At 45.0% G+C, this 18,396-nt stretch overlaps 1 protein-coding gene across 3 annotated transcripts in view; it reads right to left on the bottom strand.

The window, feature by feature from the left end:
* The window catches only part of OSBPL5 (oxysterol binding protein like 5), a 128,574-nt gene extending 112,686 nt beyond the window's left edge, over positions 1-15,888 (bottom strand). Inside the window, exon 1 of one of the 3 annotated variants that reach the window (XM_042813720.1) lies at positions 15,806-15,888. The gene's annotated coding sequence lies outside the window, so the exon portion shown is untranslated. Of the gene's footprint in view, positions 1-15,258; positions 15,299-15,805 lie in introns of those variants that run through there. The other 2 variants (XM_042813717.1, XM_042813716.1) reach the window with 2 other exon arrangements.
* Positions 15,889-18,396: the final 2,508 nt, after the last annotated feature.

Raw genomic sequence — 18,396 nt, 5'->3', positions numbered from 1 at the left:
GAGTTCTCTGAGACTGGCAATATTTTCATGAATGTTCAGTATTTTTTCCTGATAGATGAGCGACGTACTTCTTGAGAAGTACTGTCCCAACTGTTTTGACTATACTTGCATACTAGAGCTTTCATTTTGAACATCTATCTAGTTGTATGCAATTAGTCTCTCCAGCCTTTAACTGCTTATTATTGCGTCTTCTCCCTTTGGAGGAAAAAAGACGGCAGAATTGAGAGAAACTCTGAAGTCATGCCGTTTAGCCCAGTCTCCCACCAGCAATTTTCAAAGGACAGCTCAAACAGCCTCTGGATTTTATGCTCGAAGAAGCAGGTGTGCAGAGGAGCCTGATGCCACGGCTTATGAGAAAGCCAGATCATCTCCTGGGAGAACTAGAAGCCCAATGCCCAGTGGTCAACAAGGGCTGGCGTGGCTCAGGAAGGCTCCCCTTGGTAATTTCCAGCTCGCGCCAATTAAAAAGAAAGCAGATGATGGAAACAAGTTAAATGTCACTATTATAAAGCACTTGTTAATTTCAAGCACGCTGCTGAAGCTAGCATAGCAGCAATTAACGTGCCAGCCTTCATAATTACCGCACAGGAGCTTGTCTCCATGCTTGCAGCTAGCTCTTACTCCTCTCACATCCAGAGAGCTCTTTTGCAGCCATGCTCACTGACAACAGCATTCCAGGCAGCTCTGCTGCTCTGAGCAGCATCTTGTCCTGATTGAGGATAAGGACTCTGAAACACTACTGCAATATATTAACAAACGCACAACATGTCAGACATCTTGCTTTGGATGAACTGAGACAGCTGTAAGGGAAGGGAAGCAGCCAGCAGAAACTTTAGTCAAAGATAAAATGGTAATGAAGCCTGATCAGGGCCTACAATTGTTTAGGTACTGACCTGATTATTCTACAGAAATTTCCTTTCCTACATCATGCATTCAAGTCTCAGCTAGGCAACTTGATAGCATGTTTTATAAGTGAACAATCAATTTCCACTGTAGTACAATACAAAACTCTCAAATATTCCTTTCCTTCAGGGAGGAATTCTCATCCATCAAACACCTTGGTGCCATCCCAGCTTGCAAGACACTCCAATTATTTGCTTTGGCACAGTGGATCTCTCGGCAGGCATGCTCTTACTTTCTCCCAGCAAGAGCATTGAAAAAGGAGATAAAGGAGAGCATATAAGTTATAGCAGTGTTGGGCCTGCGTTTATTTGTTCTGAAAGGAATGGGATATATATGCCCACTGCTATTTCTTTTCTCAGTAAAGTTGTATTACTGCTCCCTGCTTTTTTTTTTTTTGCCTTGAGAAGGCACAGTGCTCTAAACGTACCTGGCCTGGTTCCCCAGTGTAGAGAATGAAACTCCAAAAGAAAACCTTTCAATTTCCACTTTCCTAGGGCTCCTTAGCATGCAGGAGCCACTCTGGATCCCAATTATCACTGGCTCTGCATTTCCATGCATGCATGGCTGACTGCAAATTCACATTCCTCTACATAGTACTAGTTATAGCCACCATGAGTTGCCTCCAGTAATTTTCAAGGCAGGGTCTGTCAGAGAAGGTAGAGATATGGAAAAAAACACTGCCTTGCTGTGTGCAAGCCTGATCAGATGTTTCACTGCCCCAAAGTGCGCAGAAGATGACACTATGAAGTGCTGGAGCCCTGCATGCCCTGGGGGAGACAGGGAGAAATTCTCTATCCCTGTTTCACACACATTTTCCAGCATTTTATGCTTATAGGGCAGTTCTTCTCTTTCCTAGTGGGAAGCTTAGAAATGCCTAATAAAGAGCTTGTTCACCTCCAATTCTTGTTCCAGCAGAGATGCAATTAGCAAATATTTAAAAAGACAAAAAAGGAGGAAAAACATGCAAGTAAGAAACAAGTTAATTTTCCCATAAGGATATGCTTTCAGATGTGCTTGCAGCACTGCCACCAACTCCTTAACTGTTCTCTGAGATCTGAACTGGAAAACTACCAGAAATAAAGCAGTGCGGTTCCTCAAGCAACTTCGGAGATGGCCAAGATGAAGAAGATCCTCCCGTAAAGACAATTTTCTTACAAATACCAATTCAGACCACTGAATTGCTAGCCAGTCTGTAAGAACTGCTGCAAGCCAGAGCTAGGGTACAGCTCCAGGTGCTGTAGACCAGCACCTCCAGAGGCACAGCCACACCAGCCCCTCTGTTGGCCAAGGAGATGTTAGGGCTGGGACTGAAGGAGCCAGACCTACATGGAGCAACACCACAAGCCAAAATCCCAGCTGCACAGATATCTCAGGGTTTGGAATTGGGCATCATAGCTTCAGGCAGCATAGCTGGGTCTCAAAGCATCAATTCTGTTTGCACCTACAAATATAGCAGGTCCTCCCTGAACTCAAGCTCCTTTGCATCACACTGTCAGCCTGTGAAACACGGGGGGCTCACAGAAAACAACACCAAAATGAAAGCCCAAGCACATGTAAAGATAATGACTTCACATGTTCAAGCAGTAAGTACAACTCAAAGGTTTGATTTAATAATTCCTGTTCCTATTTGTTTTTTTCCTCTCAGGATTTCAGTGAGATTTTGACTGATACATAGAAAGAACCATTTGAGCTAAAGAAAATGCTGGAAATACATAATCACTTTCTTTGAAAGTATTTAGACCATCTCTCCTGGGAAGGACTGTATCAAGGTAAGGGGGGGGTCAGGAACAGCAGCATGATAGCTCTGGAAAATAAGCAAAGGCTCCAGAATGTTGCAAGGCTGATAGATGAGACCTTGATTTAACTGTGGCTGCAGGTTTTATCTTGGATTTTATCATTAGTAATAATGAAAGTTGCTGAAGCCTTCTTTATGTTTTGTAAGTATCACCTTAACCAGCAGTTGCTGAATGCCTCAACATCAACTGATACTTTTTGCCCTGGGACAAACATTTACTGTGGTAGTTTCTGGCTTTGGCACAGCAACACATCATCTCGTATAAAGAGGGGGGGAAAAAAAAGACCATTAGCTAAAAATACCTGAATGAAAACAAAAGTATTTCAAGCGCTGTGTTATTACCCTCCCTTCCTTTTCTGTGACCCCATTTTTCTTTCCTGTGACCACTGAGATAACCTCTGATATTTGCATAACAACTTTTTCCTCCCAAAAAGAAGTGGGAGATATTTTCTTGAATTAAGTTTGTGAAAAACACAGGCTGATTGCTTTGTTGTTGTTAACAGTCTAGCCAAAGTCTATGAAGATGTAGGGAAAATAGCAAGAGGCCAACTAAAATGACTGCAAATAAAAACACAGTGGCAGTCCATGCTGTACTTTTCCCTCCCCACTTTCCAGAAACTGCTAATTAAGTCCAGTTTTAACCTAGGGTGGAGACGAGCCACAGAAACTCCCAGCATGAGATAACACCAGTATGTGATTCGGGAGAAGTGGATCATCAATCAGCCAGACTTGTAATAAGGATAACACCACCGTGTGCACACAAGCATTGCACAACACGATTGGCCCAGAGCACCCTGCCCATCAGCACCCTTCCACTGAGCTGAAGTTAGGACCATTCCTCCAGTCTCATTCAGAGCTTCCACCTTAATCTCTCAGCCTGCCTAAATACAGTGCTAGCCAAATAATTTAGGGGTGGGAATAACTATTTTGTGTGAAACACAAGCCTGAAAAGCAAAACCAGATGCTTTCATGAAAAAAAAAAACAAAAAACAAAAAACAAAAAAAACCAAACACCTGCATCCTTTCTTAGGGGAAAAAAATAAGATTATTTGGAGAACTAACCTCCAAATGCAAGTCACCTTTAGGAAAAGGATACTTTAAAGAACAAAAATCTTCGGTTTATTGTACTACATATGTATACTCTTAAGGGTTTCCTAATAAGTCTGCTAAGTATCCTGCACAAATGTGCTGGGTAAAGAATCCTAACATGCTTCACAAAAAGCCAATCGAAGAATGCACTGTGTTATTCTGCACAAGAATTATAAGCTTTCAAAATACATTTAAACATAAGAGTGTAGAAAAGCAATAGTGAATGCGACTCTCCATATCCTGTAGGATGGCAGGAAGATGGAAGCACTCCTTCAGCCCTTGCACAGCCAGTGGCTCACTGCAGCACACCTCAGCATTTTACAATGCAAGTCCCTTCCAACCCAAGACATACTGTGATGTTCTTTGACAGTGCTCTGTAAAAAAAAAGTAAAATCCACTGAGTTGGCCAAAAAATGCATTCACTAAACTCATGCAAGATGCAAAAATAGTACTTTTTGGAAGAAATTCAACTGGATCTGGCTTGTGTCCAACAACAATTAATATACTGAATTCTTGGGCAGCTAAATAAAGCAGCTTCTGCCCACTGAACTTTCAGGAAATGGCATTGTGGAAGGCTAAAAAAAGTTGGCTCTATCAAATGCATTTGATAAAGTTGGCTCTATCTATGCATTCTATTTCCCCAGTGCAGTCCATTCTACCCTCCCTTTTTCAAGAGTATCTGCATTTAAATTCATTTTGAGGTAGTTTGGCAGTATGAACTAGAGCACACAATTCCTCTGTCTATTGGAGCTATATGATTGTTACCATTCAGCTTTCTAGGCATGTCTTCTTAAAGAATCTCTACAGACATTTAAGGAGAGGGAGCAGTAAATACTGCATTGTAAGAGAAGCAAGCCAGCACTCTCCTCTAAGATCCTTTTATTCATTTCCTTTAAGGAAAACATAGCAGCTGCCCCACACCTTTGTGTAAAACAACAGAACTCCATGACTTCACAGCACCAGCACTGGGCAGCCCACCACAAGCACCTGCCTCCCACACAAGCAGTAACCCTGTGCAGAGCTGGGGGCTCTCTTCAAGCTGGCATGCACCCACACCAGCCCTAACAGCAGCCAATACTTGTGCCTACAGCCAGGCTGCACACTCATCCTCTGCCCCACTGCTGCTGGATTCAAGCCACAGCTATGCCTTCAACAGAGATACTCTGCCTGTATTGGGAACGGACTTTAGGGATTACAAGTTTCAAACTGAAGCATCTCAAATAAAAGAATCAATAGGGAAGGCTGGGAGCAAAGTAAAAAAGACGCAGCTTTGCATGTCACTGAGTTACTGTACTTCAGACAGCAGATACTTGATAGGTAAAATGGACAACCATTGCAAAAAATTAAGTTGTAATACCTAGTGGAGCAGGAGGCAGAAAGAAAATCTGAATGATCTTAAATCAGTGTAATCTCATTTTCCAAGCACCAATTTCTGATCATTTCTTTTCCTATTTTATTCAGTATTCAAGAAGTTCCTTTCTAGCATCTTCCCCACGCACTGCTCTGTATATCAGTAGCATACAGAGCATATCTGGGATGCTCTAATTTCCATGCAGCTGGTAGTAATTCATCTTTCACAGAGCTGTAGATGGCTGAAATTGCATTCCAAGGAAGCACGCTCCCTTTAATAAGAACAATCAAATGCTATGATTTGTAGGAAGTAACTTTTTCCCTCCACCTTTTTATTATTGGCAAAATGTCAACAGATTATTAAATTGCAGGGAGCACAATCTATGATAAATAACCTTGCTGCATATCAGACCCAACACCCCCCTCCTCTGTGTTCGGACATATACCTTTGTTTTCCAAAACAATTCTGATTTACAAAGAATTACAGATTACTGATGGAGTCCGAGCACTGAGTGAAGTACCGCAGGTGAGCAGGATTGGCACAGCTTCTGCAAGCCTTGGTTTCTGGGAAAAGAAACCAAGTACAAGCAAGAAAGCAACCTTCTGTATGTGGCAGCTGCAAGACCACTGCTGGCATAGTACATGCTGTCTGTGAGTGAAATACACCACCATGAAAAACTGGAAAAGACCCCCAAGAAAACACAAGGCTGTCTTCAGGTCTTAAATCAGCTGCACTAAGAAGTTGAAGACGTTAAACCCACTTACTTAATCAAAGACACTTAAAGCATCACCTGATCATAGACTGCAATTCCTTAGAGACAAAATGTCAAAGCTGGAAAAGCAAGCTGGATTGAGAGAAAAAGCACATTGTAAAGATAATTATCCTTCACATACTTTACTGAAGAGTGTAAAAGAATTGCCAGCAGATATTAAAATGCACTACATGTCTAAGATACATAGGTTACTAAATTCGAGGTAAGAATCCCAGGCTAAAACACTGTAGCTTGCAGATAAAATCAAATGAGATCAATAGGGTTGATAATCCTGTCTCTTTAAGAAGAAAAAAAAAAAAAAATATTAAGAGTCCAAAATACAAACTGCTGCCTTCCAATGTGAACCCACTTAGCCACCATCCAAGCACACCGCAGAAGGTGCTCCAAGCACCACGCTGTCCTTCTCCAGTTTCCTGAGTGCTGCACCTCGCTGCACTGTAAGCAAGCAGCACGGCAGCCTGTGGTGGACAGCTTGTGCTGCTTGGTGAATGTTTCCAGCCTCTAAAGACTACGCTTATTCTCCTCTTTAATTATTCCAAGGTCCTTTTCCAAAATCATGAAGAAAAATTTCCTAACTTCTGAAAAATATTTTTTTAAATTTAATTTCATTTACTGTTTCTTTTACAGATGCTCAGAACTAAATGGTATAATATTTACAATATTGGAAGTCTCTCATCTGTAGTTTGTCTCAGAGACTCACTGAGCCAATGGCTTATAGCACAGTAGGGCTGCCCATTAAAAATAATACTGTATAATTCCAGGCTTCCTGCAGGCATCATCTGTATGTGCAGTTCCAATCACGTTAGAAACATTATTAAGAGCTACAGTATTTAACTCAACATTTAATTTTTACTTGATGTTAAATGAAAGCAAAGAGAATAACTAAAGCAGCAGTGGGGAAATAAAATAAAAGATAAAGCTAGTGGGAAATCTTCAGCTCTGTCTGGAAAGTAAACAAGCATTCTCTGCCTTAAACAGAATGGTCAGACAAGGCCAAAAAACCTAGAAAAGAAATCAGACTCTATTCAGGTCCTGTCCTGTAGGTGAGCAGAACAGGAAAATATAAAAAAACCCACCACTCCAAAACTGACTTGGCATTCATCATTTTTTTGCAGTGCAGAGATACAGGGATGCAAATTATCTCCCCAGAGCTACACAGTGTCCATGACAGAGCTAAGAACAACCTGAATGCAAAGCCAAACACTTCAATCACAAAAACTGTCCTACTTCCATTGCCTCAGCCTGTACAAAATCACTGAGAGAAGAGAGAGATGAGAATATGTCTCAGGAACACTTCTAACCCACCTAGAAGCACACTAGCAGCAAGTGGCACAGCTACATTCACTGTGTAAAGCTCTCATGTTCAGACCAAGCTATTTGGACCGAGGGTGTGAACTTCTGGTACTCAAAATATTCAACTTTCTGAATCAAGTAGGCTGACGCAGATCCTCTGTTGAAAGAGGCAAAAAAGTCCTGTGTTGCTTAATGCTTTTTAGATGAGGGGTTGGAGTGCTAAAGGATGCAATTCCCACTCCACCTCTCCCCTGAGAATGACTGGTTCGCATCCAGCTCAGAGCAGAAATGTCAAGTACCATCATGTGCACTCCTGATAGACTTGGAGAGGTAAGGGAATAGCCTGAGTGCAGCTCCCAGAAGACAAGTACACAAAGAGGACAAGTCCCAGTGGATCAGCCTGGCAGCGCTCCGAGGAGAACAGCAACAGGAGCAAGCAGAGGGAAGGCTGCAGAAAAGCGGTGGCCAGGACCCTGTGGTGCAGAGGTGAATTAGCAAGAGAACTCACTGAGGCTTCATCTTGACAGCTTCAACTCCTTTAGACCCAGTGAAGACTTGCTTCAAATAAATTACTTCCACGCACAGGGAGAAGCAAGGTTTGTAACAGCAGCTCCAAGCAGAACACAGCAGTGAGCTACACCTCGCTCTGCAGCACAGGCAAAGTAAGGAGAGACAGAAGCCTGTAAGGAGCCGTGCTACAATACAGCACTGTCAGAGCTGACTCCTGCAGCAGCAGCACCCTGCACAGTGCCCCTGCTCACCTCGCTCCAGGCTCGCCGTGGAGCTGCCTCTGGTTCTTCACTCTGTACCCACTGCCATTTCACTGGGAACGTCTGCAGTTCCTCCCACAAACTGCTGCAGCCCTGAGATACAAATAGCAGCAAGGTCTTCTAGCAAGGCCTAGGAGACAGCACTGAGCTGGGAAAACTAAGTTATTAAGGACCACGTTGGTGCAGGGTTTCAGCTGGAACAGTACTTAAATCTCTCTCCCTGCCATGGCTATGGTAATACCACACAACTACTCATTATCCTTATCTTAACTAGAGAAGCTCCTTTCAATTTAGCACTTAATGTAATTAGAGCAAATTAAATCGTGTTCAGAAAAAATCTTATTTTACCAGAGCTATTATATTACCTCTACAAAACTGTCAGTTAAAAGCTATTAAACAATGGGAGTTTGTATCTACTCAGGGAGCAGAAGAGTGAGTTATTAAACTGAAATTTGCTTAAATTCTATTTCCAAATTCAATACCACATCTCCAAGGGAAAATGGTAGACTCTCAGTGGCAGCACAGTGACCCTGGCAGTACTGAAACACTTGAACACCAATTCTCTGTTCTTTCATATATTATTTATTTTTAATATGAGGATTTGCATTTCAGTAAATACAGCAAACAATTGCCTTTGTCCTTTCAGCAAAATTAGCTCTGGCTAGAGATGTACTGCTGACATGTGAGAGACACAGAACAAAAGCAGCTGGCTGCCATGAAGTCAAGTGGAAAAAAACACATTCACTTCAAGGGGTTGAGGATGTCAAATACAGCATAGGAGATGAAATCAGGGAAGCCAGAAGGGCACCAGGTAAAAAGCCGTGTGCGTTTACATGTCACCTAAGAAACATATGATAAGTGGTAAAAGCTTGAAGAACTGGATATTCCAAAAACTGACCTAAGCAAAAAAGTTCCTGTTTAGAGTAGTCCTATTACAGTCAACGTGATTTCATTCATGAGGACAAATTGCAGATATGAATTTCACTCCTATGTATATCTGTAGCACGGGAGACTGAAAATTGCAAGCAGAGATTTCTGGAAGCACAGTCTGTTTAAAGCAATTAATTTCTACACTATTACCCATGGGGAGGTGGGTGGGGGTGGAAGTAGGCAACACATCTGCAAGAGGTACCCAAGAAAGGTAGATACATCTCAGTATGGTCAGTTTGTGTTCTCGTGAATAATAAATGCTAGATTGTAATATTTGAATTGATATTAGAATTTTAACATGGTGCAAGCATTCCAGACGTAGGGAATAAAATGTTAAGTAGGAAGCGTATTTATCATCTCTCTGTTCAACAATTGAGAGAACATTACCAATAATTAGCAGCAGGCATTAAAACTGCTTTCTGCTAACCACAGATGTTGTTGGTCACAGCAAGGTTGATATTAATGCAATAAAGTCAGATGATGACAGCTTTACAGCAGAGGGCAACATACTGGACACTTCTGGGAAAATAATCTTTAGCACCATAGGGATTATTTGGGTTAAATGACTTCTGAGTCACAGCTGGTTGTTCAGTGTCTCTCACCTGGTCTATATCTCCCTTTTATTTCCTCACGAGGAGAGAAGAGAAAGAAAGTGGCACTGCTGCAGCCGCTCCTTTCTCCTTTAGAGTTAATACCCAGCATCTTGCTGACACTATGAGAAGGGTCTCATTTATATTACAGAATAGCCTAGCCAAAGCCAAGGCCACACTGCCACATGGTGTGAACTTGCAGAACGCAGACCTTGACACCAAGGAACCTGTAATCCAAGCAGACACGAGCCAAGACAAAAAAAGACAAAAAAGGCACGTGGAGGCAATGTGACATACCCATGGCCACATACTTTATCAGGGGCATTTGTGGGCAGGAAACACTGCCACACTTCTCAGATGTGCTCATGGCTATGGCATCCTCCTGGCTTTGCAGCATACCCCACCCTCCTGGAAGAGCAAGCTTGCAGCACCTATGCTGAGGTTCTACAAGCCAGAACTTGAATACCAACTCATAACTCAGGCTTGGTTTACACAGCCTCTAGCCCTGTTCAGGTAGAGCTGCCGGATTCTGCTGCAGTGCACAGGTGTATGAACAAATGAGGAGAGGGTACTGCAGTGTGCTTCCACAGCCTGCAGTCCAGAGAGAATTTCAGGTGATAACAGAAGAGTAATTACAAGCAACAGAACCTGTGTGTGTATCATCAGTCACACCAGCAACATGGGTCCTGTTTGGCATTCACCAACCCTGAGCTAAAAAACAAAATCCCAAAACAACCCATTTATATATGTATATTTTTTTTTCAAATTACATATTCTTTTCACAGTGGTGCAAAGAGAAAGACAAGGAGGATGGATCAAATTAACAGACATTAAAAGACAGTGTTTTTAAACCCAACTTAAAAGCACAAAGATGGTTTATTTCATGCCAAACACACCTGTGCCCTTCTCTAGGTTGATAATAGGGAGTACCATGGAAGACACCTTGTTTTACTGCCTTGCCCACTAGTGCTGCTGTAGGTACGGAGCATTCAGTGTTCGCAGAATGCCCTCATAATCCAAGTGAGGATTTACTACTTTATGGGGAAAAAACACTGATATTGCTCAGACTTGAACTATCTTTGACCCACATACAGAAAAAAGGTCATGAAGTGATCTGAAAATCCAGATTTCTTTCCTCAGTAAGGTAAGGGGGAAAAAACACTCACTGTATCAGCGACTATCAGGCTTGCAGCATTGTCTGCTTCTATTCAAAGCAGCACAGCAAGAAGCAGCAGAAAGATTCATTTCATAAAATGTAAATCTCATCTATTTGCAGCCATGCCAGGAGCTTACCAGAATAAACCCCACAGGCCCAGCATTAATCCCAGTGGCAATTTCACATTCGACTTCCAGGGATTTTACAGATGAGCCAGGGGCGACTCCCTGAGCAAACGGTGTGATGTTTGATAAATTGTCAAAAAGCCTCATCACGTCCCTCTACTACACAAAAGTGCTTCTCTCCTGATGCTGAAAATCATATTAAAACACACCAAAATAGTTGGGCTTTTTTTTTCTTTTTCTTTTCCTTTTTCTTCTGCCAAGATTACCCACAGTGAGCATTAGCAACCCACACCATGCTATATAGCAGAGTTCCCTTCCTCTTCTCAATGGAACGTGGCAATTGTTCACTGCCAGGAAAGAATTCCCCATAATTATGATCTGAAGAAAACAAAACAATCAAGCAGTGGTACGCTGGTGTAAGTTTTGCACTCTTAACTGACATCAAACAATGCAAGTAACAAAAGCCAAACTGTCTCTGCACACTGAAGGTGGGAAGGAGAAGCACCACATGAGCACTCGTCTGGAACAAACTGCATTGTCAGGGAAGTTAAAAGTACCTTTTAGAACAGCTTCATGTTTTTGCTGTGAGAAAACTGAGGAGCTAGCAAGACCCAGCTTTTGTGCTTGAAATGTTGGGCTGGAATGCAGAAGAGCAAACTTCACATTCAAGCTTTCCACTCAACACCACAAAATGAGATATTTCATCTCTCAGTGCTTCTCTCCCCTGTCTTAGGAAGACAAGTATCAGGTCTGCTTTTATCCTAGCCTTTGCTGATCGGTTTTGACAGAGTATCCTTTGGGATGATAGCACCACATTTGAGGAATACACACAGAATTGCCACTACGTTATTCCTTGGGGGCACAATTTCGCATTGATGGGTTTGCTGACAGATGAGGCAGGACGATGCAGGCAGACTTGCTCCAAGAGCAACACGCATCCTGGCTTACTGAGAACCCGGGTGTTTCTCTCTTGGTTTTAGTCAAAAGATTTGATGTTAAAAATGTAATCATAAAAATAGTAACAACTTTGCAAAGACATCCAAATTCACACAGCCCAGGCAAGGAGTTTAACAAAGCTCACGCAGGAATGTATCAAGACTGCCAGCATACCAGGGTTACAGAGGTTGGCCTGAGACACAGCTACCCGTGACACACCATCAGGCAGAAAGCCCAGCAACACACCTATAAGCAACAAGAGAAGCCTTTCCAATCCAGTGGTTTGATTTATGCATCTAACAGTCCTTTGGTACAAAAGGAGCATAAAGGAGACAATGGCACAATTCCAACTGCAGCTCTATGAGAACAACAGCGCTAGCTGAGATTACAGAACAAGAAATAGGTCTGAGATGTTTCTCTAGGTTGCAAATCCAACCACAAGTAGCTGGACTATTCTGACTTGAAAATAAGCCCTCTTTTCCCATTTCTGTCCTTTTGTGATCAAGAGAAACCATTTAAGAGTAACTTTCATCAGTCTGCTGTCAGCTGCTACCCATTTTGCAGAATATCCACCTCTGACCCCACGGTCTTTTTGTATTAGACACAGTACATACAGCCTAAAGCAAGCAAAAAGCCCCTAGATTTTGAAACAGTGCTCAGTTCAGGAGTGTGGAAATTAGTGAACTTGTGAAGTAGTCTCACCTTTAGAGTCCCTCAGTGATAATACTCCTGACAAGCAGACATTACTTCAAGAACTTTTTGCTACTCCCAGGCTCACCTGATCTACGCGCTTGGCAGAGAGCATCAACAAATCCATTTTTTCTCCAGCCACCTCCAGTAAGAAGCAGTGGGCAGAGGCACTTCAGCGAGGAATGACAGAGCTGCTACTATTTGAAGGCTGGCTTAAAATATACAGCATGCAAAGATGTGCTGTGTCCAATTAGCATCACAGCAGAAGCACATGGCTAATAGATTTTACAGGCTGGAAAATTGCTCTTGAAGAGTAACCAATGAACGCTGCACTGGAGAAGGCAAGCAGGTACAATGCCTCTTGCCTTCCAAGAGGCTGCAAAATGAGGGCAGTGTGTAGCCAGGTCTGAGGAGAACTGCTGCACTTGGGATCTGAGACCGAGTCCTCAGCAGCTTATTTCGGGAAGACCCGGGCAGGGCAAACAATGCTCCCCAGCCCTCTACAGAGGCTCAGCAGCTGCTTATCAAAGGCTGTTTTTCAGGATGGTTGTCTCCTTCCTCCTCACACAGCCAGCACAAACCGCGGCACTGAGAACCTGTTATTTAGGCACAACCCAGTATAGTTAAATGCAATCACACTGCTCCACAAGCAGAGCCGTGAGCTCCACATGCAGCAGCAGTACCTGGATGAGTCTGCCTGGTTTCCACTGCGTGGTGCTCTGCAAAGCACAGCACAAATGCCAGCAGCAAGTCAGAAATCTGAAATGAAGAGTAAGCAAGCCCAGCCCCAGGCTGAGACAGGCTGGCAGAGCAGGTCCCTTTCACTCCTGCTGAAACCAACACGTATTTGGCATTCGGATTGTCTGTGCCCATTCCCTGAGCAGCTGCTTGTGTTTCCTTCACCTTAGTAACCATGGTGGGAATGCACAAACACCTACAGCGTGCTGCCAGAGACATCTTCCATTGAAGCATGGAGGTGTGAGGAGCGATATTTCTGACTGAGAAAGCACTGTACTATTAACGTTCCAAAGGCAGGCAGGTCAGAAGAAATACTAAATGCAGCTTTTTCCTGAATTCCACAAATCCATGCAGCTGCAGAGGGAGCTCTGTGCTCCATGGCTGTGAGTAGATGACATGCTTCACAGCAGTCTAAGTTTTGCCCCTTAAGCCCCTGACCCAGTCCTAAGCAACCTTCTGCACCAGTGACAGTCTCTCAGCGGCTGCCTGAGGACAACAGGTTGCTTAGACATGTGGCATGGCTAACCCAATTCAGACTGGCATAACTAAAATTTCTATGATCTACAAATATACTGTGAGCAAATCAAGTCTGAGCTGTGATCTGAATGTAGCACGCGATGCTCCAGACACTGTCCATTACAGACTGTGGGAACAGCCTTTCCCTAGAGGCATCTGAGGCTCCCAGCTGCAGTGCTGCACTGGACACAGAGCCCTTTTTCTCTTGCTGGAGACACAAAAGCACCTCGCTAAGGTGAAATACCTGAACCCAAGCTAAATACCTAACCCAGTAATGGAAACTGAACCACCTGTACTGTACAAGCCTCCCTCCCACTCACCTGATGAATCAGTGTTGCAATAATGCATAGGGAAATTAAATTAAGTCCCATGGAAAGATTACAGCAGTAAATCCTCCTTTCAGTTATATCCCTGCAACAGCATGATTAAATCATTCCTCAGATTTACACTGCCTACTTCAGACCAGAACAGGCTGCAAGCAGGACTAAGGCCTGGCATGTTTTTCCCCTTGAATCAAGAAATTGCCATCCCTGCCTCAATCAGCAGTAGCACAAAGTAAGCCCAGGTGTCTGAGCACACCCCCTGGCTGCCCCATCTCCTGAGCTAGCTCAGCTGTACCCTCCTCACCTGGCTCAGGGGCACCTGCCACTCTTGCATCAAGAAAGCTGACCACCTGCAGAGAGAAGCTGGTGAGTGTCTGAGGGCTCACCTCCCTCTCTGTCCGGCACCCCCTTGGGGAAACCTGCCACAAAGGAGGACAGTTGGCAGCTGGGGACGTACACAGTGTGCAAGCTGCTCACTGCTCTACAGACCCTGCAGAGAGGGAAGGAATATTTTGACAAGAAAGATACTATCGTAGCTAGATGAAGTAAGAAGGTAACTATACAGCTTAAAGGCATAACCTCCCTCCTCGTTATTTTAAACAATGGTTTCTCACTACTGCACTATAGGTTTGTGCAGCACTTGAAAAACACAGTTGCTGATCCACCAGATAGCTAAGTATGTGCTTACATATTTTGTTCTCCAGGAATACTGCCTCACTTCATTTGGTTCAAGCTAAAAACATCTTGAAACTCCGATCTACAGTCTACCTGGTTTTCAGAAAGGTAATTACTAGCCTCATTGGCACATAAGCAATATCAGCCGAGACAGTCTCCCAGCTGTTTCCTTACCACCCTGGAATAAGTCCATTAAAGATGGGCCCACCGACCAGACGTGTCCATATCCATACCAGCTACGTCACCTTCAAAACTCACCCCATACCATGCAGCCACACACCTCCACCCAGCCCTGCCACGCCTGTGCTGCATGGGGACACCCCTCAAACCCTACATGGATCACAAACAGCAAACGCCTTTGCTTCCACAGCCCAGACACAAAGCACAGCAGTGCATAACCTTCTAGGAGCCCCCAGAGCTCAGCCTCTAACAGCAATCACTTTGCTCATACAGGCAGTGGGGTACCGCGTTCTGCTGAAAAATAAGCAGCCTGTCTGCGTCGAGGGTTCTTTATAGGGCTTGTCTGGGGGTTGCTGGCTGTTTGGGGGCAGAGGCTGCGAGGCAGACAAGCTATGAGCCGGAGGTGAGAGATCCGGAGCTCCTTACCTGGCCGGGGCGAGCCGGGCCCCGAGCGGCGCCGCCTTCAGCACGCCGCGCCCCGCCACGCCGCCCGCATCGCCGCCGGACCGCAAAGCGTGGGCTGCGGCCGAGGGCACGCGTGGGCCCCGCGGAGCCGCACGGAGCCGCACGGAGCTACGGGCCGCGGCCGGACAGCTGGTCGGAGAGGCGGCGGCAGGAAATACCAAAAGACTGATCCAACCACGCTAGGGAGGGAGGGAAGAAAAGGGGGGGAAGAGAGGAAAAAATAGAAGGGGAGGGGAAACAAAAAAGGAGGAAAAAAGAGAGGAAGCGTGCAAAATGCGGGCGGGATCGGCGCGGAGCGGGGGTCGGGGCTTCTGGCTAGCCTCCTTCCCCCCCAGCCTGGCTCTTTCTTCTCTCCAACACAGCGAAACGCTGAAGCCAAAGCGAGAGCCGAAGTAAATAAACAAAACAAAAAGCTCTGAGCGGCAAGGAAGCACACGCACCCCCAGGAAAGCAGCCGGCCGCGGTTGGGGTGTGCCGACTCTGCGTATAAGGTAACAGAAAAGCCAACCTGCAGGAACGGCCACGCCGAAGCCCTCCAGCTGCAGGAGCGCTTGGTCTCAGCATCCGGCCATCCTCCTCCTCCGACGCTGTGATTCGAAGCGCCCAGGCGATGTGCAGCCCTGACACGGAGGCGGGCGCGCTCCCGGCTTCACGCGTGCATGCAGAGCGAAATGATCAGCCCCGCGGCAAGCGGAGCCCCGAGCTCCTCCAGGCGAGGATGACGGCCCTGTCGGCACTGGTCTCAGCCCCCCGAGGGAGGCAGGACTTGACGGGGGATCCGGTGCAACGCGGTGATCACAGTGTGGCACAACCCCACGCGTTTGACTGCCCCTGCCTCTCCTGCTCCTCACAAACCCCACGGGTCGGTGCTGGACCAGGGCGGGAGCTGAGGCAGAACTTCACACCTCCTCCACCGCCTTGAAGAAGATAAAGCCAAGCATCCACCTGGAACTTTGGTAGTGGCAGAGTTAAAAGACACCCAACTTTCTGAAGCCAAAATCACATGAAGGGATAAAGTGACCAATATGTGTGTCTGACTTTCATCCCCAAGCCCGAGTCACCCATTTACATCAAAGTGTGATGTAAAGCTCAGGCTCACGCTTCTGAAACTAGAAGTACTGAACCTGATGTCTGAAGTGCCCCACTTCCCCACCCTTAGCAGGAAAAGGCAGATCCTTTTTCTCTCTAGCACACATCCTCAAAGCCAAGGCCCAGACCCATGGGGCTCCTCATGCTGTGCAGCAAAGCAGTTTCCACTCTAAAGAGCAGCCACTCACTCACAGATTTAAAAAAATCAAAATTCCTCCAAAACAATAATCTCAGCTTGAATGAGGAAAGTTTTTCTCATCCACAGCCTCCAGCCAAATGCTGTCAGACTATGAGGGTTCATTCTGCGCCACTCATGCCCATGTAGCTGATGTTACTCAGTAAAGGCAGTTATTTACTGAGCCCAGCAGGATGAAGAGCAACATGCGCCATGCCTGGCTGGGAAGGGATCAAAATGCGGGAGCAGCGTCTGTCTGTGCTCTTTCCTTGAAGATCTAGTGCAAGATAAGACTATAAACAGATCATAAACTAGACCATAAACAGATCAAGCATGCTAAAGCTGCTGTCAGTGATTAGGCAAACTTGGAATAGCCCAGTGCCCTGCAAAACATGCACACATCAGACACTACAGGTGGAGTAGCAAGCACCCTCACCCTCTGGGCCACATTCCCACCCACAGCAAAGCACGCAGCACCTCACGTGGGGTCTCAGCCCCTGGGCTCTGACAGCACTTTTCTAGATGGTGGATAAGAGAGAAAAACAGCAGCACACAGCTAAGTCTCACTAAGAGTAACAAATCGATAACATTACCACAGTCTCTACTATTCAAGAGCTCCCACAGCCTTTTTCTTCCTATTAAATAAGCCCCAGCATCACTTGCATAGGTAGGTAATTATTAAATTCACGTGCATTGGTAGAGATTTCTGCCATGATCTGCAAGGCGTAGAGCTCTATGACGATTCCAGCTGCCTTTAGGTTGGTGAGGATTTTGACTTAATCCTCACCAAGATTGCAGGGTATTCCTGTACTGCATAATAGGGCACGGTCCAGCAACGCCAGAGGAAGCATTTGGCTAAAGCTTTCCTGTAAATTATTTTCTTCTCAGACAATCATTCCGTGATTATTTCACCATTCCACTGCCAAATTACTGTGCAGAACTCATCTGATAAGACTGAGCATGCAGAAGCGCTCCTGTCAAAACAGGTAGAGGGCCTAAAAAGGGACACACTAAATGTTTTCCTCTGTGCTCTGGGCCAGTGCATGTGACATTAATGGTGTGAATAATCAAAGCAAAATACTCACTGGTGAAACTGTTAATATCTTTCATGTAAAATGGAACCATTAGAGTAAATTTGCATCAGACTGATGCTTTGCATCACGTGGTCATGTCATTTCTGATGTGGTCCAGGGAGCCCTGAAATTGGATTTGCTGTTCTTTCAGACTTTGCATCAGATGGGTCCTCAGACTCTGCATTGAACAAGAAGAGTTGCATCCATCAATTCCCTTTGGATGACTGCCACAGACAAGACCTGGACCCATACTCTCCTTTATAAACCCCACACAGGAAAGTGTGGAAAACGAACAATGCAAGCACTACTATATTTAAATGCTATTTTCCACAGCCCTCTAGTGCCTATTTGGGTAACAGCTATTCAGAAGGCAAGACATCTGCTTGATCTGTGCTGGTTATGACTGCTATGCTTGTGCTGCTCGTGCACACAAACCTGAGCTACCCAGAAAACCCCAGCAGCTGTGGGTTACTGAGCTCACAGCCCAACTGCAGGCATTTACCTGGTGTTTGGGCTGGGGTTTGCTATGTGCACCAGCCTCTTTGCTGACAACACCTGAGCTCCTTTGCTTAAATGTCATTCATCAATGTCCCCAGATATGATATAACTCTTTGACAAAAGCTCTCAGATGCACCCAGCAGTTATAGTTGAGGTTCTTTTTGGCTTCATTTCTCCATTGCAAAAAAAAAAAAAAACAAACCTCCTTTTAGAGGGTCTGCAGCTGTAGTAATTTCTTAGGACATTTTCCAGCATTCACAACAC

Source organism: Centrocercus urophasianus, unplaced genomic scaffold, assembly GCF_019232065.1.
Source record: "Centrocercus urophasianus isolate 14NV4802_14NV808 unplaced genomic scaffold, USGS_Curo_1.0 seq_14, whole genome shotgun sequence".
Taxonomy (NCBI): Eukaryota; Metazoa; Chordata; class Aves; order Galliformes; family Phasianidae; genus Centrocercus; species Centrocercus urophasianus.
This window is presented reverse-complemented; position numbering and strand designations above follow the sequence as displayed.